The 10,324-nt window shown below is 43.6% G+C and overlaps 1 long non-coding RNA gene across 4 annotated transcripts; it reads left to right on the top strand.

Annotated features, from left to right (window-relative positions):
- The first annotated feature begins 4,868 nt into the window (after positions 1–4,868).
- LOC134442954 (uncharacterized) lies at positions 4,869–8,015 on the top strand. Of its 4 annotated transcripts, XR_010033512.1 has the most exons (5): positions 6,003–6,517; positions 6,624–6,721; positions 6,928–7,021; positions 7,471–7,548; positions 7,653–8,015. It is a non-coding gene; the product is annotated as an uncharacterized LOC134442954 (long non-coding RNA). The 4 variants fall into 4 exon arrangements; XR_010033513.1 differs by adding an exon at positions 4,869–4,984 and having other exon boundaries at positions 6,428–6,517; positions 6,928–8,015; XR_010033511.1 differs by having other exon boundaries at positions 7,471–8,015.
- Positions 8,016–10,324: the final 2,309 nt, after the last annotated feature.

The raw sequence follows: 10,324 nt of genomic DNA, 5'->3' as shown, positions 1-10,324 counted from the left end.
CTTCTTAGGAGAGCCTTTAATATGTAAATGCCAGTGATCAGGTCGGGAGCTGCTACAGTCAATTTCAAGTGGGGTGGGGTGGGGTGAGGTCAGGTGGGTGGGAGGGAGTGGGGGGTCGGCAGGCCTGTTTCTAGGATTTTGGGGTCCCTAGGCAACGGGATTGTTGGGGGCCCTAGGGCATTTTTTGGCCTTTTACTAAAATGTGTGTGTGTGTGTGTCTGTGTGTATGTTTGTTCACGCTGCCCAGTGGTGTTTTTCAGAATCACTAACCATTAAACCAGGGGTAGTGAACCTATGTCTCGAGGGCCCTTGAGGCCGTTTTATCCGGTTACGTGGCGCTATTCCGACATGCCGCTATTCCGACGTTAATGTCTATTGTCGGAATACCGACACGTTTTCCACCGTCCGCCGCTATTCCTACATGCCGCTATTCCGACATTTTTTTTAAGTAGCCTATAGGCCTATATTGAACCATTCTGAGAATGCTGCCACTCTACTGTGTAGCGCTGTCATCAGGGCAGCCGACGTTTCCCTCCATGTCCATATAAGGCTCTTAAATCTAAATGAGCTATCCACGCGGGTGTGGTGCTGAAATCAGCGATGTGAGACACTTTCCCACGTTACTGCTTTGAAGAGATAAACTTTGTTGCCTACATTCCAAGTTACTCAATCGAATTATATCGCAACAATGTAAGGTCCACCAAAACATCCAGCGACATGATGGAGCACACAACCCTTGTCCTTATTTTGAAGTTCCAGAGAGAGAAGACCGTTGTCGTGTCCAAACGAGGCAAAACAAAAGCAAACTGTGAGAGAAATTCCAAAAGGGCAAGTCTTACCAATCCAGACATAAATTTAGGCTACAATAGGCCTATTAATCTGAAGTCGGGTTCCGCCTCTAATTCCCCGCTTTGCACATGCCATAGCCTACACTCAATCCATCTCATTGAAATGACTTGTTCATCCACCGTCGGTTCCACGGAGAGAACCCAACTCTCAGCGGCCTTTCAGGGCTGAAGGAAGGTGCAGTGGATTTATTTGTGACGGGGTGACAAATTGAGAACTCACGCACTCACTGATTACATTGATTTCAAGGTGCCAGCGAGAGAAGGGAGGGAAGGTGATTGGGCCAATAGGATGGGTGTGGGTTTTTTTTATGTGCAGTGCTGGGACGGTGACACACCGGAGAGCGAGCGAGACGCACGGCCGCATCGTTGGGAAGTTGGTGGATGAGGACGCTCACAAACGAAGAGTTAAGTGCCCACGCCTGGCCGCCATAGCCATAGACTAAAAGCAAGCCCCCTACCCGGCGGTGCATGCCGCCTTCAGCTCTCTCTCACCCTCTCGCGCTCTCTCTCGCTCTATCGCTGCAGCTGGCACAGCCGACTCGCGGTGTCTCTCACTGGACAGACGACAGAGCGATGAATGGACTGGTTCTATTCAAAACACACACACATGCACACAGGACTATGTTCTCAAATGGAAAATCAATATTTGAATGAAATGACTTTGGTGTCTTTGGTGTTTTCTGGTGTGTACAACGTTTCCTCGGGGGAGTTGGTAAATAAGAGGGGGTGCCGCTTGCAAACGCGCACCTCCCACCTGTGACATATTTTACAATTTAAATTTAAATAATTAATATGTTTTTTTTAAATAATGAGACTTAAATCCTGAGACTTTCTTATACAAAAAGCACCCACTTGGGCGCATAACTACAGAACTTTGTAAATTGAATGGATGAACTTTCTGCCACAGTCTGACGTGCATGCATGGGACATAGCCCATATCGGTTCATTTGGGGATGCGTGAACAGTCGGTCTAGCCTACCTGTAAAATGACACCCCCTTCTGCTGTAATATTACTTATTATGTAGGCTATTACGCGCTTGCAATAGAGAGAGAGAACTCAATCAGCCTTGTGTTACACATGGTTTTCTTCCGATGTTGGCAATTACGCTGCGTGCGCGTGTGTAGCCGTGCCAGGATCCCAGGCCCGCCTTACACACTCACCAGCGCTAACTTCCACGCCCAACATATTCAACTGAACGCACTTGTGTTAGGCTACTCTGCTGAGTGGAAGATAAACAGACTCAAATACCTAACAATTCTTTATTGACACATATTAATGGCCAATAGCAGCCAGACAAAATCCTCGCGTTGCAGACCTACCCAAGATTAAGACTGCGGCCGGTCGCTTTGGGAACTGTAAGTTGCATTTGGGTATTGCGCGTGTTATAGCTGCAATAAGTAATTGAAGAGCCCACGTCCGGCAGCAGTGGCTGACAGGCCAGCAGCAGCACGGGAATTTGGATTGTTGCATTTTCGGGGGATTGATTATTTCTCCCCCGCTGTTGAACTGTGTGCATGTGTGTGTGAGAGAGTGAGTGTGTGTGTATGTGTGTGTGTGTGTGTGTGTGTGTGTGACTGCATGCGCGTGTGACTCAGCGGTACTGTGTAGTGGTGGCATTTGGGCACCTCCGCTGAGTAGGCTACATAGGAGGACTGTACAACAGTTAGGTCTACTTTATGGTGTAGTGAATCCTACTGTAATTGGTGTGGCCCAGTGTGCAACGTGTTTTCGGGCATTAATGAGTGTCAGTTATTATAGTTTGCCGTGGTTGCCTTTCGGGCACTGATGAGATGAAATGACTATGGATTGTTGTGATTTTCCTTATTTATAGATTGTAGTGGTGTGACTTGTGAAACTTAACTTAACCTAACTTAACTTTTGTACGGTCCTCTGGTAACTCCAGATTGTGATTAATTTATGCAAAACACACACAGCACTTTATACCGCTGTTGGTTGACACACTTTTGTATTTTACTTGTATTTTCAATGTTGTATTTTAAATCATGAATTGTGAGAAATAAACTACCATAACCGTCACTCCCTTTGTCTGTCTTTCCTGAATCGTGTCACTAAGTGTCCAATAGAACCCGTGGTTTAAATTTCACCTCTTACACTTGCGCTCTCGTCACCCACGGCGTTCTCCCCAATCAAGTTGCTTCCCTATCACTTGACTCACGCTGGCTGATGTCGAGAAACAATTCAAGGTTTTTATTTTTTACTTTATAAGTAAACACAAAGGGCATTGCGCTTGCAAAACCGTTTCATGCCCAGTTGCGAAGTCAAGCCTGGGACCCAATGCGATGACATGCGCAGCATCGCAGCATCGAATCACTTTCACTTTTACCTCTGCTGAAAAATGGTGGTGGATCTCCAAGTAGGCTAGGCTACAGTCGAGGGTCAAATTAAACATTTCAGAGAACGATATGCTCATGAGAAGTCCCAATAAAAGTGCATGCAGGGCTTTATCGCTTTTTTCCATCACCGGCTAGTGGATGTATCGCACACTCCCACATAGCCTATAGGGAAGGTGTAAATTCCCTTGAAAGCGCAGGAAAACAACGCAATACAGTTCAAATCTCAGAATCGTTGTTACCGTACTGCACAACCATTACAGTCATCACATCGTTACCCAATTTGAGTAGGGGAAATCCTCTTCGGGTTTGCTGATAAAACACAATGTTTTCAGTCGATAACTTGGCTATATATGTAGATGCGTGCAGCACGTTGGCTGGCTGCTTTTTTTCTTTCAGTTCGTTCGTTCGTCCGTGCATACAAGCAGCTGGCTCTTCAACACCTGCCAACTGGCCCAATGCTAGTGAAATTAAAGTTGAGTTTGTGTGCCCTCTCCAGTGCAATCGCCTTGTTGGTGTCAAGACTCATGCATATTCCCTGCTGCAATATAAAAAATAGTCCGTGTGAATGTCAGTATGAAGCAATGATGCGTGGGGATAAAAAGTGTCGGAATAACGGCAGTCGGAATAGCGACATGTCGGGACAGCGGGTTGTCGGAATAGCGGTATGTCGGAATAGCGGTTGCTCCCCGTTTTATCCGGCCCCTGATATCATTATAATGTTTTGCAACTTCACATGAAATAGGCCTATGACATATTTTGCAGGCCTAAAGGAATCTTAGAAATTACATTTCCAATGCAATTAAGTTAGGCCTATATTCAGGGGACCTAGAAAAGGTGGGGACTGTTTTAAATGTGTCTACCTTTAAAGGTGTCTATATGTCTATATAGGCCTAAAGGTGTCTATATATGCCTAAATTTCATGGGGAAATCCTGATTTGTGTTCATAGTACGGCCCCCGGAGGATTTTATGACCATGGTAGGAATTTGAAGTGGCTCTTCGAATGAAAAAGGTTCCCCACCCCTGCATTAAACCTTTCTTCTAGCCACAGCTCTGCTGTCAGTACATTTTATTATGATACTATAAGCTCAGAAATGAAGTTGATCAAACAATTCGATCGGTGCTATAAACATTTAAATGAACCGAATAGAAATCAGAATAGAAACATCTGAATGATCTTTCTTGGACATAGCCTACATTTTGAAGTGACCCTTTGAATTAAAAAGGTTCCTCACCCCTGCTTTTGAGGAAAAACATCAATGTGCTTGGCCACTCTGGTTTTTAAATTATTCTGAACTAAAGCAAGGATTGTTCAAGGAAGTTCAAAACAGACTGTCTCTGGTTAAATTAGTTCTACACCAAGCCTTTAGGTGGCAGTACAACTAATTCGCACAATGCGAATTCCACACACAAGCCACAAAGAAGCCATCTACCGCGGTCAACAACGGGACTCACTAGTTTGACGCCCTCTCGTGACTTCACATGGTAATCAAACATTTCAAACAAGCGATTTAAGGTTAGGGTTAAGTTTAGGGTTAAGGTTAAGGTTAGGGTTAGGTTTAGGGTTAGGTTTAGGGTTAAGGTTAGGGTTAGGATTAGGTTTAGGGTCGTATGACGTAAGCGGTAAGTCACGAAAGGGCGTCGTTCTAGTGAGTCCCGGTCAACAACACCGACCTATCTGAACAGAACCACGCGCTGTCTGTGTGGTTTCACTGTTACAAGTTTCTTGGCGATATGGGGGAAAGTTCCTCACATACCAACGGAAAATGGGCTTCACATACATGTAAGTAAATTTTACTCAACTGTCGTTTAAAGTTTCAGTACTCAAGAGCGATTGAATAGCTCCTCTGAACACAGATCCGCCATTGCTAAGTTGTAGCACAAGTCCCCTCAATGAATGTGACTACTCTTGTTGCTGCTGTACGCTAGTAAATTCTGATAACTTGCGAGCATCGTAATGACAAAATGCAGTAGTGAAACGGTGAATATGTTAAGTATACTTGTTGATGGTAAGTTGTTTGACATTGCTCGTTCTCAATTGCCTTTCCCCTGCCTAAAGATGATTCCCAGTTTGTCGCTCCCAGCGCGGTTCGATCCCCAGTCGGTTCGCTCCCACTAGCCAGACTATCGAGCCCACCGAGCTAGTTATCTTTTTGATGTTAGTTTTTTGTTACGTACCCTAAACCTAACCCTTACCTTAATCCTAATCCTAAACCTAACCCTAAATTGCTTGTATGTGGTAGTGTATGATAATACGAGAAATGTAATCGGGTGGGATAGAACGCCTGGGATTGATAGGATCACCTGGGACTTCACGTCCGGGAGTGATCTTACATGGGAGTGACCATCTCCCAGCGTTTAAGATTGACAAAGGCTACCGTTAGCATGCTATTGCGTTAGCTCATCAACTAGTTGCTGGGCACTGCTCATTTTTCACGTCTGCCCGGCATTTCGCTGATGAACTAACGCTTGGACGTCTTGCCAATGTATTTTACAGCGGCAAAAATGCATCTAGGCGACGTTGGCAAGATTGGTGTGCCGTCTGGGTATGTTGGTTTTCAGTGCTGGGCAGTAGCGAAGCGACTAGTTTAATTACATTCCCTAGTAGCTTGGTCGTAGCGTCATTACTATGTATCGACTAACGTCCCTGTAGTTAGGAAATAAATAGTTTGGAAATCAATGTGAAATACCCTGGCATTTGCAACAGTAGGCAACCTGTCCTTAAAAAGTATGGGTCCTCAAAACAGCACTTGTTGCACAAATAAGTGTTGCATAGAGCAGTGTTTCCCAACCAGGGGTACGCGAGCACCCTGCAGGGGGTACTTGGAAAAATGAAAACATGTATGGAGCATAGTCACATTGGGATATAAAGCATGAGTCAGGGGGTACTTGTGGTATGAGAAAAGGCTTAGGGGGTACTTAAGACAAAAAAAGGTTGGGAAACACTGGCATAGAGCACGCCACCCCGAAATCAATGTGAAATACCCTGGCATTTGCAACAGTAGGCAGCATGTCCTTAAAACGTATGGGTCCTCAAAACAGCACTTGTTGCACAAATAAGTGTAGCTGGCCTCTTCAAGAAATTGAAATTATGCATGGTCACTTTTTCTTATTGTTTCACGTGGAGGTCTACTGACATTGTCTAAATAATGTAGGGTAGTTTATGTCCATGTATTATATTAGGACCCAAGGTTAATGGGTTATTCTGTTTACCATGTTTTCACAGGCTGCTGTCTCGTAATATGGCGAAGACGAATCACTTGAAGGCCTAACAGCTCTTATGAGGAGCAGTCTTGCCATAGAAGACTGAAAGAATGTAAGATTAACTTCTTTTGTGACCAATATGACTTGCTCATTGATACATTAGCTATGTCAATATGAGATGCATGGCGAAATATTTAATTTATTTGTCTCTCTTCTAGGAGCTGTAGAAACAACAGGGTGCCTGCTGCAGTATGACGAGGACGCCCTGATCATAGAAGGTCCAGTGTCTTGGCAGGGTGAAATGGCACTGATATCGGTATGTGGTGATATCAGTTAAAATTAATGAATTAATTCTCATATCTGAATAATGTGAACACTGGATTTACCACACACTCACACACACCCTAGTCCTAGATGATACAACCAAGGTTACTTTTACCACAGCTCTGGCACTGCATCAAATTTCTTTTCTTTTTTATAGAACTGGACAGGTCATTTATTCGTTCCCCTTGTTTTTTGCAGTGTCCTGCAGGATGCTGTGTCCTGCAATCCTGTGTGCTGTGCTACAGACACGTGTGGAGGTCAACCCGAAATGGGCACAGTAGAGTGAAAGAGGGTAAGCTTAACCTATAGCCTACGTCAGGGTTGGGGAACCTTTCTCATTCGAATGGCCACTTCAAATTCATCCGAGGGGCCATAAAAGTCCTCCAAGGGCCGTACTATGAACACAAACCAGGATTTTCCCTTTCACTTTAGGCCTATATTGAAGGCAGCCACATTTAAACAAACGCCAACTTCTTCAGGTTCCCTGAATATTACTTAATTGTATTGCTAATGTATTTTCTAAGATTCCTTTACAAAATATGTCATATTTCATGTGAAGATGGAATTGCATTAAAATTATATCGGGGGCCGGATAAAACAGCCTCAAGGGTCGCAAACGGCCCTAGAGACATAGGTTCCCCACCCCTGTCCTACATTGTCAATATGACTTGTGCTACTTTATAGATAAGTTGTCAATGCTGTGCATTGCTATGTTTTGATTTATTTTCTTACATCCTACAGATCCTGGCAGGGAGACGGTAGTGTCCTGCAGGATGGTGATGGGCAATCTTACAAGAGACCACAGAAAACTGATATAGTGTAAGATTATCCCTGTTGGGCTCAATATGTCTTGCTTATTGATATATTTGCTATGTCAATATGAGGTGCATGACGAAGTATTTATTTATTTGTTGTTTCTACAGCTCCCAGAAGTGAGACTGAGTGCCTGTTGCAGTATGACGAGGAAGCAGTGACCAGAGACCTTCAGTAGACCCTGCTGGCATGATTGGCGGCTGAAGAACATAATCAACAGCAATGTTTATAATATTGTACATACCTGTATAGTCTGCACTAAAATGCTGTACCTGTACTATTTTTCCTCTTACTTTCATATTTACCACGTATTTACTATGAATTGACAACTTTTACTCAAATCCATTTTTGTATGTGCCCTGACTAAAACTATCCTTAAACCTAACCTGTCAGAGGTGTAATAACAACCTGCTCTTAGCAATGTGGCAGCAGTCTACTTGGATGCAGCGGGGAACATAGAACCCTTTTTTTGAAAAAGCATTCTATGTTTCTGAGTTTTATGAATTGTGCCCTTCCCAAACCTAACCTGTCGTAGGGGCCTATGAAATCCGTTTAAAAAAAAAATTAAAAAAAATTATTTACATTTTTGAACTTATTGTCCCCTTTCTCTCTCTCCCCCCCCGCCTCAAAAATAATAAAATACAAAAATTCTTAGTTATTTAGTTCAAACTGGTGGGTGGACAGAGCCAACCACTCATGGTTGAATTGTAGGTAGAGAAAAGAAAAGTAAAATTACCTACTAGCTTTTTGTAATATCAGCCCTCAAAAATATTCCAGGTAATAAGGTAGCTGTATTGTACATGCGCATATATTCTATTAAATACACGTGACGCACGCACCCAACTAGAAGGCGAATTCACTTCTGGTGCATTGAAGTTGTTGGACTCTGGCTGCATCAGGTTTTCTCGAATACTTGGCTATATTGCAACGTGCAGCTTAGAGACATTTTGGGTCACGTTATATGTAGGCATTAAATAAATAGCCTCGCAAAGTCCCTACCGTCTACCGTTTCACTCAAACACATGTTTTACAAGACGGCCGTTTTCTTCTGATGGTGACTTGACCCTTTTTCAAAGTTGATGCTAACTTTTAGTCACTATGCACGGAGAGCCGCCCGTCTTTTCTGTGTCGCATCGCATTGTCTTAACAGACGGTCAGGACAGCGCGTTTATGCCTGACCTCACCTGTTCTACTAGGCAAAATTTGAGTGCTGTTGAGTATTAAGATTTATTCAATGCTCTGACGGCCAGTGTTAGGACGTGGGAGACAATCGGAAACGCCGCTTGGGAGAGAGATGCGTGTTTGTTTCTGAGTTGTACATTTGTGACCTGAGTAGGCTACTGTATACATCACTGCATATAGCCTAGAGTATATTGTTTGCAGGGTATGTGTGTAGTTTTAAATTATGTATATTTATGAAATGCACGGTTCCTGTCTAAGTGTGTGTACATTGTTTGGTGTGATATTAAAAGCATTTAACAAATTCATTTTCATTTCATTCATTTTCATTTTAGCAATAAATTCACATCATGCATGCTGAAGCCCCATCACAGTGCAGTCTATAATGATGTGAACATAATGATGTGAATATACAAAGTAAAATCAACCTAGGTATATTGTAATAATAATTTTTGCATAATTATACGGACCTACTGTATAGGCCTACGGTATGCATAAATTAATCCAACGTGACCAATAGAAGGTCGTAGCTGCCGACCCTGCTAACCAACAGCGCAGCTCTTTTACTTTGAGTCACGTGTCTTTTTCGTCCAATAAGAGCAAGGCTAGTCCGCGTTCCGGGCTGGCTGTCATTGCCTTTCATGTTAATCGTTGGGCCATTAACACCCTGCTGTGAGACCTCTCCACGGCTCTGATTCGCTTCCGGGCGATTTACGTGTCCCCAAAACTGTTAATTTCGCATTCTCTCAGCGCTCAAAATCAGACGAAAGTTAGGCAAGTCCGTGGGCGATTTGGGACGAGTTCATTGTCACAAATCCCCCTTTTCGTGCTGTGTCTGTGTTTGTGTGTGTGTGTGTGGGCATATATTATGTCCACAGGATGTGTCTACGCATGTGTTTCTGTTGCCATGTGCGTGTGTGCATGCGCTCACACTATCAGTAGAACGTTAGTAAACCTCCCTCCCAAAGCCTCATGTAGTATCAGTAGAGCGTTAGTAAACCTCCTGAAGCCTCATACAGTATCAGTAGAACGTTAGTAAACCTCCTGAAGCCTCATACAGTATCAGTAGAACGTTAGTAAACCTCCTGAAGCCTCATACAGTATCAGTAGAACGTTAGTAAACCTCCTGAAGCTTCATACAGTATCAGTAGAACATTAGTAAACCTCCTGAAGCCTCATACAGTATCAGTAGAACGTTAGTAAACCTCCCTCCTGAAGCCTCATACAGTATCAGTAGAACGTTAGTAAACCTTCCTCCCGAAGCCTCATGCAGTATCAGTAGAGCATTAGTAAACTTCCCTCCTGAAGCCTCATACAGTATCAGTAGAACATTAGTAAACCTCCTGAAGCCTCATACAATATCAGTAGAACATTAGTAAACCTCCCTCCTGAAGCCTCATACAGTATCAGTAGAGCGTTAGTAAACCTCCCAAAGCCTCATACAGTATCAGTAGAGCGTTAGTAAACCTCCCTCTTGAAGCCTCATACAGTATCAGTAGAACATTGGTAAACCTCCCTCCTGAAGCCTCATACAGTATCAGGTTAGTAAACCTCCTGAAGCCTCATACAGTATCAGTAGAACGTTAGTAAACCTCCCTCCTGA

The sequence above is a fragment of the Engraulis encrasicolus genome, unplaced genomic scaffold (genome assembly GCF_034702125.1).
Source record: "Engraulis encrasicolus isolate BLACKSEA-1 unplaced genomic scaffold, IST_EnEncr_1.0 scaffold_26_np1212, whole genome shotgun sequence".
Classification (NCBI taxonomy): Eukaryota; Metazoa; Chordata; class Actinopteri; order Clupeiformes; family Engraulidae; genus Engraulis; species Engraulis encrasicolus.
The sequence above is the reverse complement of the archived record's forward strand: the minus strand, read 5'-3'. Positions and strand labels throughout refer to the sequence as shown.